Below are 20,077 nucleotides of genomic sequence, written 5' to 3'. Positions count from 1 at the left end.
TATATTTTGGACATTAATACCTTATGGAATATATAACTTGCAAGTATTCTCTCTTAGTCTGTAGTCTGCCTTTTCACTTTTTTATTGTGTCTTTTGCTGTGCACAAGCTTTTTGCCTAGATATAGTCCTGCTTGTTGATTTTTGCTGTTGTTACCCAAGCTTTTGTTGTCAAATCCAAAAAGATCACTGCCAAGACCAATATTAAGGAGCTTCTTCCCTATGTTTTATTTTGGGAGTTTTATAATATCAGGTATTATGTTTATGTCTTTACTCCATTTTGAGTTAATTTTTGTGAGTAGTGTAAGACTGGGGTCCAATTTTTCTGCATATAGTCATCCAACTTACCTAGCACCACTAGTTGAAGAGGCTATTCTTTCCCCATTGAGTGTTCTTGGCTCCCTTATCAAATATTAATTGTTCATATACGCAGGGACTTATTTCTGTTTATTCTGTCATTGGTCTATTTTTAAAATCCCCTTTTGATTTCTTATTGAATCCATTCATTGTTCAGGAGTGTACTAATTTTTACATATTTTCAAAAGTTTGTTTTGTTTCTGTTATTTATTTCTAGTTTCAGATATAATATTTCACATTGTGGTTAGAAAAATTACTTGATATAATTTCCAGTCTTCTTAAATTTGTTCAGATTTGTATGTGTCTTAACATATTTTATATATATATATATATATATATATATATATATATGATATACTGGAGAATGTTCTGTGTGCAATTTAGAATATGTATTCCAGTGCTGTTGCATGTATGTCTATTATGTTCATTTGGCCTAAAGTTCAAGTCCAATTTTTCCATATTGATTTTCTGTCTGGATAATATATCTATTGTTGAAAGTGGGTTATTGACCTCCCTTTTATTGTATTGCTATTTTTTCCTTCAGATCTGTTAATACTCGCTTTGTATATTTAGATGCATTAATGTTGTTGCTGTTGTTCACTCACTCAGTCATGTCTGACTCTTTGTGACTCCATGGACTATAGCAAACTGAGCTTCCCTGTCCTTCACTGTCTCCTGGAGTTTGTTCAAACTCATGACCATTGAGTCGATGAGGCCATCCAAGCATCTCATCCTCTGTCGTCCCCTTCTCCTCCTGCCTTGAATCTTTCCCAGCATCAGGGTCTTTTTCAGTGAGTCAGCTCTCTGCATCAGGTGGCCAAAGTATTGGAGCTTCAGCTTCAATATCAGTCCTTCCAATGAATATTCAGGACCGATTTCCTTTAGGATGGACAGGTTTGATCTCCTAGCAGTCCAAGGGACTCTCACGAGTCTTCTCCAGCACTGCAGTTCAAAAGCATCAATTCTTCAGCACTCAGCCTTCTTTATGGTACAACTCTCACATCCATACATGACTACTGGAAAAACCACATCTTTGACCATATGGACCCTTGTCGGCAAAGTGATGTCTCTTCTTTTTAATACACTGTCTTGGTTTGTGATAGCTTTTCTTCCAAGGAGCAAGTGTCTTTTAATTTCATGGCTGCAGTCACCATCCACAGTGATTTTGGAGCCCAAGAAAATAAAGTCTATCACTGTTTCCATTTTTCCCCACCTATTTGCCATGAGGTGGCTCAGACAGTGAAGAATCCACCTGCAATGGGGGAGAACTGGGTTTGATCCCTGGGTTTGGACGATCCCCTGGAGGAGGGCATGGCAACCCACTCTGGTATTCTTGCCTGGAATCCCTATGAACAGAGGAGCCTGGCGGGCTACAGTCCATGGGGTCACAAAGAGTAGAACACTACTGAGCAACTAAGCACAACACAGCACAGCAATGGGACCAGATGCCATGATGCCAGTTTTTTGAATGTTGAGTTTTAAGCCAGCTTTTTCCACTCTCCTCCTTTACCTTCATCAAGAGGCTCTTTTGTTCCTCTTCACTTTCTGCCATTAGGATCGTGTCATCTGCATATCTGAGGTTATTGATATTTCTCCTGGCAATCTTGATTCCAGTTTGTGATTCATCCAGCCTGGTATTTCATATGGTGTACTTTCCATAAAGTTAAATAAGCAGGGTAACAATATACAGCCTTGAGGTACTCCCTTCCCAATTTTAAACCAGTTCATTGTTCCATGTCTAGTTTTAACAGTTGCTTCTTTATTGCCTACTGGTTTCTCAGGAGGCAGGTCAAGTGGTCTGGTATTCCTGTCTCCAAGAATTTTCCACAGTTTGTTGCGTAATGTTGTGTGCACTTATTTACATTGTTATACCCACTTGATGAGTTCAGTGAATGGCTTTTTTTAGTCAGTTCAGTTCAGTTCAGTTGCTCAGTTGTTGTCTGACTCTTTGTGACCCCATGAACTGCAGAATGCCAGGCCTCCCTGTCCATCACCAACTCCCAGAGTTTACTCAAACTCATGTCTATTGAGTCAGTGATGCCATCCAACCATCTCATCCTCTATCCTCACCCTTTTCCTCCCACCTTCAATCATTCCCAGCATCAGGATCTTTTCAAATAAGTCAGTTCTTCACATCAGGTGGCCAAAGTATTGGAGTTTCAGCTTCAAATCAGTCCTTCCAATGAATTTTCAGGACTAATTTCCTTTAGGATGGACTGGTTGGATCTCCTTGCAGTCCAAGGGACTCTCAAGAGTCTTCTCCAACACCACAGTTCAAAAGCATCAATTCTTCAGCACTCAGCTTTCTTTATGGTCCAACTCTCCCACCCATACATGACTACTGGAAAAACCATACCTTTGACTAGATGGACCTTTGTTGGCAAAGTAATGTCTCTGCCTTTTAATATGCTATCTAGGCTGGTCATAGTGTTTTTTCCAAGGAGCAAGCATCTTTTAATTTCATGGCTGCAGTCACTATCTGCAGTGATTTTGGAGCCCAAGGAAATAAAGTCTGTCACTGTTTCCATTGTTTCCCCATCCGTTTGCCATGAGGTAATGGGACTGGATGCCATGATCTTAGTTATCTAAATGTTGAGTTTTAAGCCAGCTTTTTCATTCTCTTCTGTCACTTTCATCAACAGGCTCTTTAGTTCTTCACTTTCTGCCATAAGGGTGGTGTCATCTGCATATCTGAGGTTATTGATATTTCTCCTGGCAATTTTGATTCCAGCTTGTGCTTCATCCAGCCCAGCATTTCTCATGATGTACTCTGCATATAAGGTAAATAAGCAGGGTGATGATATACAGCCTTGACGTACTCCTTTCCTGATTTGGAACCAGTCTGTTTTTCCATGTCCAGTTCTAACTGTTGCTTCCTGACCTGCATACAGATTTCTCAGGGGCAGGTCAGGTGGTCTGGTATTCCCATCTCTTTCAGAGTTTTCCACAGTTTGTTGTGATCCACACAGTCACACTTTGGCAAGTCAATAAAGCAGTCATTGAAAAAGCAAGAGAGTTCCAGAAAAACATCTATGTCTGCTTTATGGCTTTTTTATCTACCACAAATTTTTATCCTGGAGTTGAAAATCTTTTCATTTTTTAAGTTTTTCATAGGCATATACCTAACTTACCCCAATTACTTTGAAAAGTAACAAGTCATCTCTCAATTATTTTTCTGAATGCAAGAACTGCAATTCCATTTCTTTTTTAGAAACCTCCCTCCAATGTGGACATGGCATCTCTAGCCTGGAGACACGGCTATCATCCTGGGCTTCCCTTTGCTGTTTTTCTGCTTGGAATCCTCAGCCCCTTAGATCCCATTCCTATCTCTTTACTGGGTTATGCCTTAATTTTTCCAAAGCCTATCTTCTAAGAGACTCCTTAAAAGTCATGTAAGGAAAATTTTCTTTAAAGAGAATCTTTGTATGTCTGAAAATATCTTTATTCAATCCTCATACTTAAATTTGAATGAGAGTAAGATTTTATGTTGAAAATAATTTTCCTCAGAATTTAAAAGTATTTATCCACCGTTTTCTAGCATCCAGTGTTGTGTGGAAAGGTTCCATGTTGTTCTGATTCTGTTATCTGTTTCTTTGCATGGTACGTGTGTTCTGTCTCATCTCCTCCTTTGTTTCTCTCCTTCCCTCTTCTTCTGCTCCACGCCACCCTTTTTAGGATATATATATATATATATATATTTTTTTTTTTAAGTTTCCTGATGCAATGTTTCTGTGCTTGGGTACTGACTAGGCTTTTTCAATATGGAGACTTTTCCTTTAGCTTTGGGAAATTTCTTTGTATTTTAGATAATTTTCTTCCCTCCATATTCTCTGATCTCGCCTTTTGAAACTTCTGTTATTCCCAATATCCTAAAATGCTCTTCTATTTTTCTCTTATCATCAATAATTTCTACCTCTTTGGTTTTTGTGTTCTATTATACTTTCTAGAGGTTTTCCTTAACATTAACTTTGAACCTTCTATTCCACCCATCATGTTTTTAATTTTGAAGAGCTCTATCTTGTCTGATTGTTCATGGTTTTAGATGTAATATTCTTAGTTCATAGATGCAATAATTATATTATTACTCTGATGCTGTTAGTGACCATTTTAAAATATTTTTCTTCTGTTCCCTGTATGGTCTATCTTTTATACAAATCCCCCCACTTTAGCTTTTTTCCCCCAGACATTCCTAATGGCAGATGAAAACCAGGTAAATTTTTCTGGTCACAGTTGTGTCTTAATTAAAGACAAATCATTATTTAAGAATCTATAATCATAGAATGGAAACCGTAGGGAACACATTTTGCCATGACAGAAGAACATTTGTTTTACCAAGGATCCACCAAGGGTCCCTCAAACAGGCTGCTTCATTTCCCATATCCCCCATCATGATTTTAAACTTTATTTATTAAAAAAATTTTTAAAGTTTACATGAATTTTAAAAGTTATTTTCCATTTATAGTTACTATTTCCCCGTGTATGCAGCGTAATATTGAGCCTGTATCATGTCTAATAGATTGTATTGCCCACTGTCTTAACCCTTCATACCCCACCCCCACCCGAGTTTAGCTTTATAATTGAGGTTTAACTCACTTACTGAAATGTATATAGGATTCAGTTATACAGATGACAGGAGAGGGCAATGGCACCCCACTCCAGTTCTCTCACCAGGAGAATCCCATGGATGGAGGAGCCTGGTAGGCTGCAGTCCATGGGGTCGCAACGAGTCGGACACGACTGAGCGTCTTCACTTTCACTTTTCACTTTCAGCATTGGAGAAGGAAATGGCAACCCACTCCAGTGTTCTTGCCTGGAGAATCCCAGGGATGTGGGAGCCTGGTGGACTGCCATCTACGGGGTCGCACAGAGTTGGATACGACTTCTCTGACTTAGCAGCAGCAGCAGCATACAGATTACAAATTTTACATATCATTTCATTCATGTAACCACACTCAGATCAAGATACAGAATATTCCAATAAGACAAAAAGCTCTCTCATTTCCCTTCCCAGACAATACAACCCCTAAGAAATAATCACTCTAAATGGTTTCTATCAACAACAGTTTGTTTTACTTGTTCACGAACTTTCTATCACTGGATTCATGTCTCTTCCATGTCTGATTTATTTCATTCAATCATACAATGTGTGTGAAATTCATTCATTAAACCAAATACAGCAGTTGTTAATTATTTTTATGGCTATATAGTACCATATTATATAAGTATATCATGACTTATTTATTCATTTCTTATTGACCTTTTGAATTGTTTCCAGTTTATATCATTATGAATAAAGCTATTATAAAAATTATAATAGATGTGGAGTACATATTTAGGAGTGAAATGTAGATTATAGAGTTTATGAAGGTTTAGCTTTAAAATATATTTTCAAATCATTTTTCAAAGTGGCTATATCAATTTATACTCCTGCCAGCAATGTATGAAAGTTCCATTTGATCTGCAGCCTCATCAACACTTGTTATTGTCAATTTAAAATTTTTAGTCATTCTAGTGGGTATGTAGCAATATTTCATTGCAGTTTTTTAAAATTATTTTTTATTGAAGGATAATTGCTTTACAGAATTTTGCTGTTTTCTCTCAAACCTCAACATGAATCAGCCACAGGTATACATACATACTCATTGCAGTTTTAATTTGCATTCCCTTGCTAAGCTTATTGTGCATGCTCAGTTGCTTCAGTTGTGTCCAACTCTTTGCAACCCCATGGACTAGAAGCCCTCCAGGCTGCTCTGTTCATGGGGATCCTCCAGGCAAGAATACTGGAGTGGGTTACCATTTCCTTCTGCAGGGGATCTTCCTGACCCAGTGAGGACTGAACCCTCGTCTCTTATGTCTCCTCATTGGCAGACATGTTCTTACCACTAGTGCTACCTGGAAGCTAAGCTTATTAGCTATTTGCATATCCTTTTTGTGCATGAAACCCTGTTTAACACTTTGCTCACTTTTAGAAAATTTGGTTATGTATTTTTTCTCTTTTGAGTAACAAATTACCTCAAGACATACTGGTTGAATCCACCAATAAACATATATTATCTCAGTCTCTATGAGTCAGAAATTCTGCTTATAGTGGTGGTTCTGGCTTGGAATTTTTCATGAAGCTAGCCTCAAGAGGTTAACTGGGGCTGTAGTCATCTGCAGGCTTGAGTATAGTTGGAGGATGCGTTTCCAAGATGGTGTACAAGGCTGACAAGTTAGTAGCAGCTGTTGGCCGGAAGCTGTAGTTCCTTGCCACGTGGATCCTTCATGGGATGTTTTGACTTTCTTCACAGCCATGTTGCTGGCCTTGCCCAAAGCAAGTAGCTGAAGAGAGAGCAGGGCAGAAGCGTCTATGTCTTTTGGATCCAGCTTTCAAAGTAATAGTTTGTCTTTCCGTAACACTGTTCATTGCATAAATCAGTCTAGTTCAATATGGGAGGACACTAATTAATTGAGGGTGTAAATACCAGGAAGCAGTGGCCCCTGGAGCCACTTGGGGGATCTGACTTGTACAGGTATCTATCCTTTTATACATATTCTGACCAGAAATCCTGTGAAATATGAAAATTCTGTCAGAGTGACTTGAATTTTCACTCTCTTAATACTGCTTTTTGATGACTAGAAGTTCTTAACAGCTTTATTAAAATCAATCCATCTAAAATGTACAATTCAATACCTTTAGCACATTCACAAAGTTATGTAATCATCACCACAGTCAGTGTTAGAATATTTTCATCATCCTTAAAGGAAATCCCACACCTATCACTAGTCACTACTCATTCCTTCTGCAAACTCCCAGCCCTAGAAAGCCACCAATCTACCTTCTCTGGATATAAATTGCCTGTTCTACAAATTTCATATGAATTAAATCCTATTCTACTTTTGGATTCACTTCTTTCATTTAGCAAAATGTACTGAAGGATTATTAATGTTATAGTGTGTGATAGTACCAGATTCCTTTTAATCTATTATAAGGATATATCATATTTTATTTACTCATTCAACAGTTGGAGGGTCATTTCAGATACTTCTACTTGATATTATAAATAATGCTACTATGAATATCCATGTATAAATTTTTGTATGAACATGTTTTCAGTTATCTCGGATAAATACCTAGGAGTGGAATTGCTGCGATGTTTAACTCTATGTTTAACTTTAAAAAGTCTGTATTCTTTCAGAGCAGTTTTATGTTCACAGTAAAATTGAGACGAACATACACAGATTTCGCATGTACCTCCTGTCCCCACACACGCATAGGCTCTCCCGTTGTTAACATTCCCCAGCAAAGTGATGCATTTGTTACAATTAATGAATTTACATTGCCATATCATATCACTCAAGGTCCATAGTTTATATCACAGTTTACTCTTGGTACTGTATTGATACTTTCTAAGGATTTTGAAAAACGTATGATGATGTGCATTTATTATTGTAGTATCATATAGAGTACTTTCATTGCCCTAAAACTCCTCTGTGCGTAGCCTATTCATCCTTGTCCTTTGCCCACAACCCCTGGGAACTACTATATTTTACTATCTTCATAGTTTTGCCTTTTCCAGAGTATCATATAGTTAGAATCATACAGTATATAGCCTTTTCAAATTGGCTTCTTTCACTTAGTAATATGCATTTAGGCTTGCTCCATGACTTCTCATGACTTGGTAACTCTTTAGTGGTAAACAGTATTGGGCTTCCTCAGTGGCTCAGCAATGCAAGAGATGCGGGTTCAATCATGGGTTGGGAAGATCCCCTAGCAACCCACTCCTGTATTCGTGCCTATAAAATCCCATGAACAGAGGGGTCTGGAGGGCTACAGTGGGGTCGTGAAAGATTTGGGTGTGACTTAGCATCTAAACAATATTACATCGCGTGGACGGACCAGTTTGTTTATCTATTCATCCACTGAAGGATATCTTGGTTGCTTCCCAGAGTGGGAAATCATGAACAAAACTGCCATAAACAAGGATTTGTGTGGACCTAAGTTTTCAACTTCATTAGATAAATATCAAGGAGTGTGATTGCTGGATTATATAAGAGTATGTTTAGTTTAGTATGATGCCTGGCATGCTGCAGTCCATGGGGTTGCAAAGAGTCAGACACAACTGAGCAACTGAACTGATGTTTAGTTTTCTAAAAAGCTGCCAAACGGTCTTCCAAAGAGGCTGTACATTTTGCATTCTTACCAGCAGTTCCTATTGTTTTACATTCTCACCAGCATCTGATGTTATTGGTGTTTTGGATTTTAGTCATTCTAACAGATGTGTAGTGGCATCTTGTTTTAATTTGCATTCCCTGGTGACATATGATATGAGCATCTTTTCATTTGTTTATTTACCTTGTGTCTATTTTCCTTTTGGCAAGGCTGTCAAAGTCTTTGGCCCATTTTTTCACTGAGTTGTTCATTTTCTTATTGCTGAGTTTTAAGAGTTCTTATATGTTTTAGATAAATCCTTTATGCCTTTTACTGGAGAACGGAACGGCAAACCAAATAGGAAACCAAATAGGGAAAGGAGTACGTCAAGGCTGTATATTGTCACCCTGCTTATTTAACTTATATGCAGAGTACATCATGAGAAACACGGGGCTGGAAGAAGCACAAGCTGGAATCAAGATTGCTGGGAGAAATATCAATAACCTCAGATATGCAGATGATACCACCCTTATGGCAGAAAGTGAAAAGGAACTAAAAAGCCTCTTGATGGAAGTGAAAGAGGAGAGTGAAAAAGTTGGCTTAGTCCAGGTTTGATGCACGATACTGGATGCTTGGGGCTAGTGCACTGGGACGACCCAGAGGGATGGTATGGGGAGGGAGGAGGGAGGAGGGTTCAGGATGGGGAACACATGTATACCTGTGGTGGATTCATTTTGATATTTGGCAAAACTAATACAATTATGTAAAGTTTAAAAATAAAATAAAATTCAAAAGAAAAAAAAAAGTTGGCTTAAAGCTCAACATTCAGAAAACTAAGATCATGGCATCTGGTCCCATCACTTCATGGGAAATAGATGGGGAAACAGTGGAAACAGTGTCAGACTTTATTTTTTGGGGGCTCCAAAATCACTGCAGATGGTGATTGCAGCCATGAAATTAAAAGACACTTACTCCTTGGAAGGAAAGTTATGACCAACCTAGATAGCATATTGAAAAGCAGAGACATTACTTTGCCAACAAAGGTCCGTCTAGTCAAAGGTATGGTTTTTCCAGTGCTCATGTATGGATGTGAGAGTTGGACTGTGAAGAAAGCTGAATGCCAAAGAATTGATGCTTTTGAACTATGGTGTTGGAGAAGACTCTTGAGAGTCCCTTGGACTGCAAGATGATCCAACCAGTCCATTCTAAAGGAAATCAGTCCTGGGTGTTGATTGGAAGGACTGATGCTAAAGCTGAAACTCCAGTACTTTGGCCACCTCATGTGAAGAATTGGCTCATTGGAAAAGACTCTGGTTTGCCATTCCATTCTCCAATGGACCACATTCTGTCAGACCTCTCCACCATGACCCACCCATCCTGGGTGTCCCCACACGGCATGGCTTAGTTTCATTGAGTTAGACAAGGCTGTGGTCTGTGTGATTAGATTGACTAGTTTTCTGTGATTATGGTTTCAGTGTGATGTTGGAGAAGACTCTTGAGAGTCCCTTGGACTGCAAGGAGATCCAACAAATCCATTCTAAAGGAGATCAGTCCTGGGTGTTCTTTGGAAGGAATGATGCTAAAGCTGAAACTCCAGTACTCTGGCCACCTCATGCGAAGAGTTGACTCATTGGAAAAGACTCTGACACTGGGAGGGATTGGGGGCAGGAGGAGTAGGGGATGACAGAGGATGAGATGGCTGGATGGCATCACCGACTCGATGGACGTGAGTTTGAGCGAACTCCGGGAGTTGGTGATGGACAGGGAGGCCTGGTGTGCTGCAATTCATGGGGTCGCAAAGAGTCGGACATGACTGAGCAACTGAACTGAACTGAACTTATGCCTTTTGCAAATATTTTCTCTCAAGGTGTGGCTTGTGTTCTCATGCTCTTGACATTATCTTTCACAAAGCAGTTTTAAATTTTAAAAGAGTCCAGATTATTGATATCTTTCATGGATTATTTCTTTACTGTTATATCTAAAGAGTGACTGCCATATCCAACGTCATCTAAATTTTCCACTATGCTACCTTCTAGAAGTTTTATAGCTTTGTATTTTACATTTAGGTGCATGATCCATTGAGTTAATTTTTGTAAAAGGTGTAATATCCATGTCTACATTTTTTTTTTTTGCATGTTAATGTCCAGTTGTTTCAGCACTATTTGTTGAAAAGCCTGTCTTTTCTCCGTTGTATTACCTTTGCTCCTTTGCTGAAAATCAGTTGACTGTATTTATTGACAGTATTTATATTTATATTGGTCTGTTTTCTGGATTCTCTATTCTATTTTGTTGATCTCTGTCTATTCTTTCTCTAATACGACAGTGTCTTTATTACTATAGCTTTTAGTAAGTCTTGAAGCCACATGGTATCAGTCCCTCAAAATTATTCTTTTCCTTTTGTGTTGTGTTGATCATTGTGTTAATCATTCTGGGTCTTTTTCCTCTCCATATAAAGTTTAGAATCACTTTGTCAATGTCCACAGGATAGCTTACTGGGATTTTGATTGGAATTGCATTGAATCTATAGATCAGTTTTGAAAGAAATTACATCTTGACAATATTGAATCTCCTTTTCCATGAACATGGGACACCTCTTCACTCATTTTTTCTTGGGTTTGGTTCATCAGAGTTTTGTAGTTTTCCTCATATAGTTCTTACACATATTTTTTTAGATTTTACTTAATTATTTCAGTTTTTGGGGGTATGTAAATAGCATTGTTTTTTAATGTAAAATCCCACTTGTTAATTGCTGGTATATAGGAATGTGTTGGCCTTTGTATCCTGCAACCTTGCTGTAATTGCTTATTAGTTCCAGGAGAGTTTTTTTGGTCAATTCTTTCAGATTTTCTACATAGAAAATCATACCATCTGTGAATAAAAAGTTTCATTCCTTCCTTTTCAATCTGTATACTTTTAATTTCCTTTTCTTCTGTGATTGCCCTAGCTAGGACTCTGAGTGTGATATTGAAAAGGAGTGGTGGGAGGAGACATCCTTGTCTTAAGCTTGGTGGGGAAGTTTCTAGTTTCTCTAGTAAAGTATTAGCTATAACTTTTTTTATGGATTTTTTAAAAATCAAACTGAAGAAGTTCCCTTCTATTTTTAGTTGGGAGTTTATCATGGATAAATGTTCGATTTTATCAAATGCCTTTTCTGAATGTATTGATATGATCACATGATTTTTTTTTTCTCCTTTACCCTGTGAATGTAATGGGTTATATTAATTGATTTTTGAATTCTGAACCATTGTTGCTTAACTGGGATAAATTTCACATTGTCATGGTGTATAGTTCTTTTTTACATTGTTGGATTTGATTTACTAATATTTTGTTGAAGATTTTTGCATGTGTTTTCATGAGAGATATTGGTCTGTAGTTTCCTTGTATTTGGTTGAGAACTGGATATGGAACAATAGACTGGTTCCAAATTGGGAAAGGAGTACATCCAGGCTGTATATTGTCACCCTGCTTATTTTACTTATATGCAGAGTACATCTGGCAACATGCCAGGTGGGATGAAGCACAAGCTGGAATCAAGATTGCCGGGAGAAATATCAACCTCAGATATGAAGATGATACCACCCTAATGTCAGAATGTGAAGAGGAACTAAAGTCTCTGGATAAAGGTTAAAGAGGAGAGTGAAAAAGCTGGCTTAAAACTCAGCATTCAAAGAACTAAGATCATGGCATCTACATGCATCACTTCATGGTAAAGATGGGGGAAAAAATGGAAACCATGGCAGACTCTTTTTCCTTGGGCTCCAAAATCACTGCGAACAGTGACTACAGCCACAAAATTAAAAGATGCCTACTCCTTGGAAGAAAAGCTATGACACCCCTAGACAGCATATTAAAAAGCAGAGACATCACTTTGCCGACAAAGGTCCGTCTAGTCAAAACTAAGGTTTTTCCAGTAGTTGTGTATGGATAGGAGAGTTGGACCATAAAGAAGACTGAGTACAGGAGAACTGATGCTTTTGAACTGTGGTGTTGGAGAAGACTCTTGAGAGTCCCTTGGACAGAAAGATCAAACCAATCAATCCTAAAGGAAATCAACTCTGAATATTCATTGGAAGGACTGATGCTTCAGCTGAAGCTCCAATACTTTGGCCATCTGATGTGAAGAGCCAACTCATTGGAAAAGACCCTGATGTTTGGAAAGATTGAAAGCAGGAGGAGAAGGTGAAGAAGAAGAAGATGACAGAGGATGAGATGGTTGAATAGCATCACGGACTCAATGGACATGAGTTCTAGCAAACTCCTGCAGATAGTGAAGGATAGGGAAGCCTGGCATGCTGCAGTCCATGGGGTCTCAAAAGAATCAGACATGTCTTAGGGAATGAACAACAACATTAGGGCAATGCTGTTGTAGAATAAGTTAGGCAGTATTGCTTTTGCTTGTCTTCTGAAAAAGACTAAAGAGAATTGATATAATCTCTTCCCTCAACGTTTGGTAGAATTCATCAGTGAATTCTTCTGAGTCTGGTGCTGTTTTGGAAGATTATTCATTAGCAATTCAAATGCTTTAATAAGTATAGGCCTATTCAAATTGTCTATTTTTTCTTCTGTGGGTTTTGGCAGATTGTGTCTTTTAGAAATTGGTCCATTGCATCTAGGTTATCAAATGTGTGGGGATAGAGTTGTTCATAGTATTCCTTAATTATCCTTTTTAATGCCCATGGGTCTGAGATGATGTTCCTTTTTTTCATTTATGGTATTACTGATTTGTGTGCCCTCTTTTTTAGTTTGCCTTGCTAGAGATTTATCAATTTTACTGACCTTTTCAAAGAACAAGCTTTTTGTTCTTTATTATTTCCTGTTTTCAATTGGTTTCTTCTCTAATTTTTTTTTTTTTTCTGCTTACTTTGGATTTAATTTGCTCTCCTTTTTCTAATTTCCTAAGGTGGAAGCTTAGTGGATTGATTTTAGACCTTTCTTCTTTTCAAAAAATTTTGGCTGCACCACACAGCATATGGGATCTTAATTCTCTGACCAGGGATTGAAGCCATGCCCCCTGCACCGGAAGTGCAGAGTCCTAACCACGGGACCACTAGGGAAGTCCTGTGACCTTTCTTCTTTTCCAGTATTGGCACTCTATGTTACACATTTGCCTCTAAGCACTGTTTTCACAGCATCTCACAATTTTTATTTGAAAATATTTTAGAAACTCTCTTTGAGATTTTCTCAATGACTGTGTGTTATTTAGAAGTGTACTGTTTAATCTTCATTTGGAGATTTTTTCCAGTTGTCCTTCTGTCAATGACTTCTAGTTTAATTCTATTTTGACCTGAGAGGAGGCATTGAAGAGTTTCTATTTTTTATTTTTAAAAAATTATTTAATTGGAGGATAATTCAGTTCAGTTCAGTTCAGTCACTCTGTTGTGTCTGACTAGCTTTCCTGTCCATCACCAACTCCCGGAGCTTGCTCAAACTCATGTCCATCGAGTTGGTGATGCTATCCAACCATCTCATCCTCTGTCGTCCCCTTCTCCTCCTGCCTTCAATCTTTCCCAGCATCAAGGTCTTTTCCAATGAGTCAGTTTTTCAAGTCAGGTTGCCAAAGTATTGGAGCTTCAGCATCAGTCCTTCCAATGAATATTCATTCATAGAGGATAATTGCTTTACAATATTGTGTTGGTTCCTGCTATGTATCAACACGAATCAGCCAAAGGTATACATATGTACCCTCCCTCTTGAACTTTTCCACCTCCCACTGCTCTAGGTTTTCACAGAGCACCTGATTTGAGCTCTGTGTATCATACAGCAAATTTCTGCTGGCTATTATTGATTTCTAGTTTAATTCCATTTTGGTCTGAGAGCAGGCCTTGGATGGTTTCTGTTTTTTAAAATTTTACTTTTTTAAAAATTTCCTGGTGGCTCAGACGGTAAACAATCTGCCTATAGTGCAGGAGACTTGGGTTTAAGATCCCCTGGAGGTCATGGCAACCCACTCCAGTATTCTTGCCTGGAGAACCCCCATGGATGGAGGAGTCTGGTTGGCTACAGTCCATGGGGTGGCAAAGAATCGGACTCTAAAATTAGTTTTAATTTATGGCCCAGAATGTATCTTTATAGGTGAACTTGAGAAAAATGTATATTCCGATGTTGGTATGAATCAATCTATAGATGTCCATTATAGCCAGTTGACTGTTGGTGCTGTAAGTTCAGTTGTCCTTACTGATTTTCTGCCTGCTGGATTTTGTTCATTTCTGAAAGGGGAGTTGAAGTCTCTATCCAAACTAGTGGATTTATGTTTCTTCTTTCAGTTAAGTTTGTGCTACACGTATTTCGATGCTCTGTTGTTAGGTGCAAATTCTTGTCTTCTTGAAGAACTGACCCCTTTATCATTATGCATTGCCTCTTTTTAAGCCTGGTAATTTCCCTTGCTCTGAAGTCTGCTCTGTCTGAAATTATTTAAGAGTACTCCTGCTGTCTTTCCATTAGTATTAGCATGGTATATCTTTTTGTATTTGATTGTGCTGGATCTTAGATGTGGCACACGGGATCATGGAATGTTAGATCTTCACTGTGGCATGTGGACTCTTTGGTGGCAACTTGTGGGATCCAGTTCCCTCACCAGGGACTGAACCTGGGCCCCCCACATTGGGAGCTCGGAAGCCTAGCCACTAAACCACCAGGGAAGGCCCCATCCATTTAATCTATATATGGGTTTAGGGTAGACAATAGTATTTGGGTTGTTTTATGATCCACTTTGACATTTTCTGTCTTTCAATGTGTGTATTCGTACCACTGGGCTTCCCTGGTGGCTCAGGGATAAAGAATCCACCTGCAGTGCAGAAGTCACGGAAGATACGGCATGTGGGATTATAGAATTGGTCTCTGGGTGGGGAGGATCCCCTGGAGGAGGGCACAATAACCCACTCCAGTATTCTTGCCTGGAGAATCTCAAGGACAGAGGAGCCTGGTGGGCCACAATCCATTTGATCGCAAAGAGACACAACTGATATAGTTCGATTAATACCTTCCATATTTGTTACTATTTTTTATGTGTTATACTTGTTCTTTGTTCCTATTTTTGTTCTTTTTGTGGCTTTGATATTTTTTGTATTTGCATTTTCTTTCCTTTCTTAGCGTATCAGTTGTACTTCTTTTAAAGTTATCCTTGTTTGCATTATACATTTACAACAAATCTAAGTCCACTTGAAAATAACACTACTGCTTCACCAGTACTGTGAGCACTTTTTCAATAAAGTGATTCTAATCCCTAGCACCGCTTATCATTCCATTTTTATAAGCATACGTAAATATGATATATATAAGCATACATAATCACATAGTTAATCAAATAGTACTATTGCTATTATTTTCAACAAAATGTTCACTCAGTAAAAAAAAAAAAATTACCTTTCCTTAATCCTTTGATGCTTTTCCTTTATGTAGATCTGAGTTTCTATTTTCCTTTTCTCTCTGGAGTTCGTCTTGCTAGGCAGGTGTACTAACAACGAATTCGCTCTGATAGTCTTTACTGTTCACTTTTCCAAGATAATTGCATGAGGCAGAGAATTCTAAGTTGGAGCGGGGGGGGGGGGGGTCCTCTCAACATTTTAAATGTTACACCACTCTCTTCTTGCTTTCATGGTTTCTGAGAAGTCAGATTAATTCTTACCTGTGCTCCTTTACAGGAAGATGTATTTTTCCTCTGGCTTCTTTCTGAATTTTTAATCTTCAGTTATCTGTGCTTTGAAAATGACATGCCTTGGTGTGGTTGGGGGCATTTACCATTTGTTGTTGAGTTTCTTGGATCTGTGGTCTGGCATCCAGCCTGTTCTAACCAGAGTATCATAAACTGGGTGGCTTATAAACAGAAATTTCTCACAATTCTGGAGGTTGGGAAATTCAAGATGGAGACACTGGCAGACTCAGGGTCTGATGAGGATCTACTTCCTGATTCATAGTCATCTTTTCACTGTGTGCTTACATGGTGCAGAGAGCAAGGGAGCTCTCTGGTGCCCATTTTATAGGACTCATCCCATTTATGAAGGCCCCATTATCATGACCTAATTACCTCCCAAAGGCCTAACACTCCAAGTAACATGACATCAGGGATTAAGCTTCAGTTTACTGAAGGCACACAAACATTCAGTCACAGGAGTCTGTTAACAGACATTAACATGGGGGATATTCTGTCATTACTGTTTCAAATATTTCTTCTGTTCTCTTCTCCATTTAGTACTGCCATGACATATGAGCCATACCTTTTGCAATTATCGCAGTTTTTTTTTAGTTTGGCAGTTTCTATGAATTCCTTAAGCTCAGTGATTATTTCCTCAGCAATGTCCTGTTATTAAGACTGGTAAGAGAATTCTTCATTTCTAATGTTTTTTATCTCTAGCATTTTTTTGATTTCTTAGAATTTCCATGTCTCTGCTTGCACTGCCCATCTGTTCCTACATGCTGTTTACTTTACCCATCACAGTTCTCTGCATGCTAATCACAGTTAAATTCCCAGTCTGTTAATTCCAGCATCCCTGCCATATCCCTGTCTGGTTCTAATGCTTACTCTCTTCAATTTTGCTTTTAGTATGCCCTTTTTTCCCCCCTTGGTGTTAGTTGGACATAATGCACTCAGAAATTGCTGTTAAGCCTTTAGTAAAGTGTACATCTGGTATGGGTAAGGTCTATACTCTTTATTATTGGTATCTTTTTGTGCTTGTGCCTCTGCCTGTAACTTTATAAGTGCTTCTGGGCATCATCCTCCCCCCTCAACTCCTTCCCTTTAGGTGGGACAGGATGGCTAGTGAGCTAGAGTTGAGCATTTACCTGTTCCTGGTCAGTGAGGCTCTGATAAAATCCCAGCAGGCTCTAACTGGGGCCAGATCTTAAGAGGTACAGTTCTGATGGAATCTCATGGTGGTTCCTTTTTCTCTCCCTCTGACAGCAAAAAAGGACTTCTCAACATTCACTGAAAAATTAGTTGAGCTGGCAAAGCTCACAGAACTATGAGAATTTCCTTATGGCCATAGTACTGTTTTTATTTTTGTTTTTTTTTTCCCCCCAGATTTCTACTTGTAGGTTTCTGCTCCAGAATGTTGAGATTTGCCTGTCTCCAGTTTGGGGGACGGCAGTTTGCCCCATGACCTTAACTCTCTTATGAATCTAAAAACAGCTGTTGACTTTTTGTTGTTTAACTTTGTATTTATTGTTAGGATGCAAAGGTGACCTCCAAGCTCCTATGTGCTGAACTAAAAAACAGAAATCATTTGATAACCTTTAAATCCAAATAGCACATTTAGACTGAAGCACAGTGTTGTTGTTTTTTTAAACAATTATCAGATAATTCTTATGTTACCTAAAGGGACAATCTCCTGCAGGGAGAGAATCTTATGAACTTGGTGACTTCTAGTTTTAAAAACTATATATCCATTGTATTGAAAAAGTAAATCAACCTGAACATAAATGGCTTTACTTTAGGAAATTTAAAATATTTTTTAATAAAGAATTTTAAGGTGCTGACATTTTAAAGCAAGCTTTAAATTGTATCGTGATTACAAAAGTCAAGCAGGCAATAAACCAAATAAAAATTAGGGGAATTGGTCCCTAGTCTGAGAAGTAACATAATAGGTACTTAGTTCCAAGTTTTGTCTTCATCTTACCTCCTCCTTTTTCCTTTCTTCACAATGAGCTTATTGTTGGAGCTTCTATTCCAATTTACTAAAGCTGAGGAAGCTCCTGCTTCTAGTATGAAAAGAAAAACTGGGAGATGCAGATGGAGAGACCCAGTGGGTTGTGCAGTTACATAGTGAAGGTCTTTGCGGTCACTAAGAAGTTTGGATTTATATCTAAATACAAGAATCAATGAAGGATTTTAAAGCAAAGGGATTATATGATCTTATTTACCTCTTAAAACATTCACTTTCACTGCATAAGTGAAGAATGTATTAGGAATATGAATTGCAACTACAAAGATGGCTACCAATTAGGCATCACAAACGACAAGCAGTGTTTGTCAAGACTTTTGACTGTAAACAAAAAATGCCAGATGACAAGCAGAGAATTTGGGGGGGGGAGGTCCATTTTTAAGAACATTTGAAGTTTGTAGACTATAGGAGTTAAGAACTGAGCTATGAAGGAAGTTTAACAGCCAAAGCCACACTAGGAAGTCAGTTCAGTGAGGTCATCACCATTGTCAAACCCTGGACACCACAGCCTATCCCACTGCTGTCAACACTAGTCAAATTATCTCAGCTAGACAGCACCACCTCTCCACTCCTCAGGTCCACCCCTGCACCCATTTCACATATGGCTGCCATCTTTAAGGCCCTCCTTATCACCTACCCACTCTAATTTGCTACTGACCCTGCTTCCTGGGGTTAAGTGTTACTGATTAAAGTGTTGTGCAAGCACTTTTTGCTGAAATACTCTCAATGCAAAGGATGGCTAAAGAAGTATTTGGGATTTAGGCAGTCTATGTTATGTCTCTTAGTTGCTAAATTGTGTCCAATTCTTTTGCAACCCCGCAGACTGGGGCCTGCTAGGCTCCTCTGTCCATAGGATTTCCCAGGCAAGAATACTAGAGTGGGTTGTCACTTCCTTCTCCAGGGGCTCTTCCCAACCCAGGGACTGAAACTGCCTTGAGAGATTCTTTACCACTGAGCCACCAGGGAAGCCTCAATATTCATTGGAAGGACTGATGCTGATCCTAGTACTTGGACCACCTGATGCCAAGAACCAGCTCATTGGAAAAGACCTTGTTGATGGTAAAGACTAAAGACAAAAGGACACAGGCGCTCAACGGACATGAATTTGAACACACTCCATAGTTAGTGGAGGACAGAGAAGTCTGGATTGCTGCAGCCCACCAGGTCTAGGTCTCAGTTGGATACAACTCAGCAACTGAACAAGGTTAGCTGGGCTCTGCCTCTCAGCAGGACTGTTTGCTGCCACTGGGATATACTCCCAGCATGTCTGTGTGCTGGGAAGCTGAGAAGGTGACACACATACCAATATGGCAAATTGCTTTTGCCTATGAGACGTTAATACAAAAGCTTAAAACGTACTTGATTTAACTTGTGTTTCCACATCATAGTGGGAGGAACGTGTTCTGGTCTGTCTACTTCAAGGAGGCTGAGCCATGTGAAACAGATCCACAAATCTGCAGTGTGAAGCAAACCTGTCTTTGCAGTCCATCAGTCAACCTCAGCTGTCCTATGAGAGCCTAGCTGAGAACAGCAGCAAAGTCCTTGTAGTATACCTGAGTTTTAATAATTATGCAAGCAGTAGCTTTTCAGATACACTTGGAAAGTATTCTGAGGAGCTCCAAAGGGGACAAAAGGCTGGCAATTAAGTGCAAAAGTTTTAATTGTAGGAACAAAACTTACATGTTTTAAATAGTTTAAGTCTTAAAGAAATGTGTCTGTACCAAATTCTGTGACTATCTGGCTTCTATGTGCTGTCTTCAAAATTCATATGCTTATATAGTTTTATGGCTTTTACAAAAACACTTTTTGCAAACAAGATGACCACCATGATACACTTTTTTAGTGTACTACTTGCTATCCCAGAACAGGACTCTCACCACTCTTCAGCCCATCTCACCCTAGCACCTAACATTCTATTACCAACATTTTTCATCTG

This window comes from Bos mutus, chromosome 1 (assembly GCF_027580195.1).
Source record: "Bos mutus isolate GX-2022 chromosome 1, NWIPB_WYAK_1.1, whole genome shotgun sequence".
Taxonomy (NCBI): Eukaryota; Metazoa; Chordata; class Mammalia; order Artiodactyla; family Bovidae; genus Bos; species Bos mutus.
This window is presented reverse-complemented; position numbering follows the sequence as displayed.